Source organism: Dendrobium catenatum, unplaced genomic scaffold (genome assembly GCF_001605985.2).
Source record: "Dendrobium catenatum unplaced genomic scaffold, ASM160598v2 fragScaff_scaffold_51, whole genome shotgun sequence".
Classification (NCBI taxonomy): domain Eukaryota; kingdom Viridiplantae; phylum Streptophyta; class Magnoliopsida; order Asparagales; family Orchidaceae; genus Dendrobium; species Dendrobium catenatum.
Genome location: NW_021318513.1, coordinates 582,507 through 586,736, shown reverse-complemented (window position 1 = coordinate 586,736; position 4,230 = coordinate 582,507). Strand labels below are relative to the sequence as shown.

The window sequence follows — 4,230 nt, the reverse complement described above, 5'->3', positions numbered from 1 at the left end:
TGGATTTCCGTATTGCATAGATTCATTGACCATTGACTGATATGGGTTTGATTGACTGACATGCATATTGATAGCATCGCCGTACTTTGATTTTAGTTATAGGTATTAGGTGTCCTGCTGGGCTTTGTAAAGCTCATTATATGTGGTTGATATTTTCAGGTCAGGGCAAGGGAGCAGAAGATAGGAATTGATCCAGATCTTCAGGTTTTTGTCTTTTGATTGATAGTGATTCTTTTGTACTCAGGATAGATTTCAGAACTGGTGATTGTAGTATAGTTCCTGAGTTTTGTACATGACTTTTTGAAATATCAATCGACTTATATATTGATGTTTTGAATTTCATAGATGTTTGATAGACTGGTTAATTGAAGGTTTTAGATAGCTCTGGTAAATTGTTTGAGAAATAGATTGACATTCTTTCCAAGTTAGATCTTGGGGCATCACATTTATCCAGCAAACTTATCGCTACTACACAGCCATTAGTTTGAGGGGGGCTGTTAGCCAACAGTACACTTGGCAAGCTAGGATTGGCTTTATCTCTGTACCGTTAGCCTAGGACGTACTTTTCTTGATTGTACTTTCTTTACCCATTGTGTCTTTATATACTCCTGTATTTTGTAGATGAAATGAATAGATTATTACTTTGTTCTTTTCCCTATCCTCTGTTTTCCTCCTGGGCGTTACTAGCCCTCTCCGAGACACCTCTCTTCTTATTCTATAGAAAGAGACGAACGGAGTGCAAAGCTTCGATTTCCAGTGAAAGAACCGCGTCAAGAGCCTCATTTCGATCTTTTTTTGATGAAGAGACAGCAGGGACCGGGTAGAGAGCATTTAAAGTTTGTGCACAACAAGACATCAAGCGTCCGGAGAAGGATACGCGACGTGCTGAGCTCGTCGTTGGACGATCGGGCTACAGTAAATGTTTATTTAATTTGATTTTAATTTATTTTATTTTATTATTATTTCTTTATAATAATAATAATTATTTAAAAAAATAATAATTATTATTATTAAAATAATAGAAATCAAAATAGAGATTTTTGCCTCAGTTTTTATGAACTTTTCTCAAATTCACGCACCGTCGCCTTGAAACTTGTGCCGATTCTAGCGCGTGAATTTCATTGGACAAAATTATAGTTCATTTTAGGTATTGTCGACGTTTCAAACACAACGACGAAGTCTATTTTGAGATCGGACGTCATTTGGGAGACGAAACATGTCAATTTTCTCGACTTCTGCACCGTTGCCTTAGGATCCACGCCGATTTCCTCACGCGACTTCAATTGAATGAATATATAGGTACTTTTGGGTATTGGCGACACTTCGAACGCAACGCAAAATTTATTTTACGAACGGATGTCATTTGAGCAACGTCGTACATCAATTTCGTGTGTCGATCGTCCCTTTTGACTGATCTTATTTGATTCTACCGCAAGTTGGTCCCATTTAAGCAAATTCGACATTCTGATTGCAACGGTGTAGTCCGTTTGGCAATAGGAGGTTCTTTGGCCCTTCAAGTGACATGCCACACCTACGCGCACATCACATGATTCGCCGATTTTGCTCCTTTTGCGTGCATTTCAGTGTAGGGGTCAATAGTCCAATCTTGCGTCGAATCTTGCCTCAAAGTATAAATATCTCCATATTCATGGTGATCTAATTAGGCTAAAAGTTGTACCTATAAAGTGAAAGCGTTTAATTGATTCATGGGGGTAGGTGTCAGCTTATAAATTAAAGTATTTGCATTTATAACTGTAAGATTTAAAAAAAAAAGTATTAAAAAGGACAGATGATAATAGTTACAAACCAAAATCATGTACCATGAGGGCAAAATTCGAGTATCCATTATTCAAAAACTTTGTGGAGATTAATTGATAGCATCCAACCATCCACTCTATATATTTGAAGGCACAAAATGAAAGCAAATATTTTCAACTTAATCGACATTAGCTTGGATTTATTCAGCTTCAACAAAGCAAATATGTTCAACTTGATCAGAGCATGTTCCTTAGCCTCTGACAAAATAGGCTTCACAGACTTCTTCATCAATTACACGTGCAACCATGAAACTGTAATTAATAGGGTAATGGCATACAAAGTTCATCTCATAATTCAAGCCATCAATGTTTAGTTCATTGAATCCTATGCTTTAACCCAAACAACGGAATATCTATTAGTACTTGGATAAATCTATTGATACTTTCAATATAAGCTGGTGTGAAATCTTCTTCTGCTCTTAATTCACCATTATGTTGGAGTATCATACTTGCATTCTAACTAATTTTACTACCATTAGGGGTACATTCTACAAATCTAGGCTGATAGTTTTCACAATCCCATATACTTTTTGGTATAGAAAACATAAAATATTAACATTGTGACAACTAGATAAATGTACTAGTGTAAGGATTTGCAAACCTTAAATAAGAATCTTCAGGAGAATAAATAACACTGGCGGCTTAAAACCGAGAAAGCAATGAAGGAACTCAAACCTCTTAAAAGCTAACGAACAAACGTTCACTCTCAAACAAAAAACAAATTACTTACAAACAAGAACAAAGGAGAGATTTGGAGGAAGAAAGGAGCAAGGCAAAGCAAGTGCCAAGAAAGTTAAAAGGGAACTCTATAGAGGTAAGAAAGAATGAGGTGAAGGCTAGGAGAAAATAAATAAACCAGTCAAAATAAATTTAAAAGTTCAATCAAATAGTGATGAGAAATTCGAAACAAAAAAAGGCTAATGTAATCAAAGCATCAACTAGAATTTTTTTTAAAGTTAGCACTTGTTTGACTAATAGATTGTAATTAGTCCAACTCATCATAATAGTTCAGATAAGCCTATTTGAGTCAAAAACTAAAGTCATATAGGGATAGTTTGAGAGATGATTTTATATATCTCACATCATGCCTAACCTCAGAAAGAAATTTTGCAAGTTTTAAGATGCCTGCTATCAAATATAACAGTGCATGCATGCATCAAGAGAAATGACAATGACGACTATGGTGATTTCACTAACCAAATAATAAATTACTGAAAAGCTTGTCTAAACACCTGTACAGATCATGCATTTAATAAAAACAAATAAGTTAAGCGGTGATACTTCTTAAATGTTTCCACATGGTTGTGCTTTATAGAATAAGATACAAAGAAAATTCAGGCATTGAAAAATACATTTATAGGATGGAATGAATATGCACATAAAAAGAATCAGTTTACTGGATATTCTCAAAACAATGCATAGTTACCTGCGTACATGCATCCATTCTTATCAACAGCTCGATAAAATGGATGTGTCTTCTTTTCTCTAGCTGCACGTTGCAGCTCACCCCAAGCATGATCCCTATCTAATTTTGTTACTCTGCCTGTTTTCACCACCTAAATTTAAGAAATTGCTACATACTATTAATATACAAGTTCAAGATTATCAAAATGAAAGCATACTTTTTATTTCAAAGGTTTAAGCTTAAATATTTAAACAAAACCATCAGCTACCACACATTAGTCTACAAAGATGTGCATTATCCAATTTGATTTCGAAAAGCACATGTACCATTCATCTATGAATGTTACTTCAAATTGAAAAACCAAAATAATATATATATATATATATATACTTTTAGCCTCTTTCATTTCCTTTGGCTTTGCAACTGAAGTCTTATTAAATCACAAAGAAATTAGCTTATTATTACAGTACAATATTTTCAATTCTTTTGGTTTTAGTTATTGAATTCTTTAGGTTATGATAGCCTACCAGGCCGTGTTAGCTCACTCCTACTTTTACTTTCATTTTCAGTATAGGAAAAGTGAAAGCGAGCTGAGTAGTTTAGTATAGCAGGCTTTGATCTGTGCTGTACATATGTTTTGGTTAGTTTTGATTTTTATAGGCTTGACTTTTATTTTGTTATGTTGTCTATTGTCAAGCGCTGTTGTAGATACCTCAGATTATATATGTATTTTTGGATGATAAATAGACTAATTTTGAGATTCATCAATCTTCCACTTTATTTGTATTCAGTAGTGGCTCTGTGGTGTGTTTAAATTAGAAGTTTTGTTTCAGTACTTCTCCAACTGAATCTTGAGGCTTGAGTTTACCATAATCGGACACAGTATGACCTATATAGTTTCAAATCATATCGAGTCGGGTTGTGACAAGAAAGTCCTTGTAGCTGGCTAAGAGGGAGAAAGGAAGAATCTCTTAGAAATCTATACGACCTATATCATAAATTACCACA

At 34.4% G+C, this 4,230-nt stretch overlaps 1 long non-coding RNA gene across 1 annotated transcript in view; it reads right to left on the bottom strand.

Moving 5' to 3' along the window:
- Positions 1 to 3,381, bottom strand: part of LOC110106263 — a 12,608-nt gene extending 9,227 nt beyond the window's left edge. Inside the window, exon 1 of the long non-coding RNA XR_002304216.2 lies at positions 3,244 to 3,381. This is a non-coding gene — a long non-coding RNA (uncharacterized LOC110106263). The remainder of the gene's footprint in view (positions 1 to 3,243) is intronic.
- Positions 3,382 to 4,230: the final 849 nt, after the last annotated feature.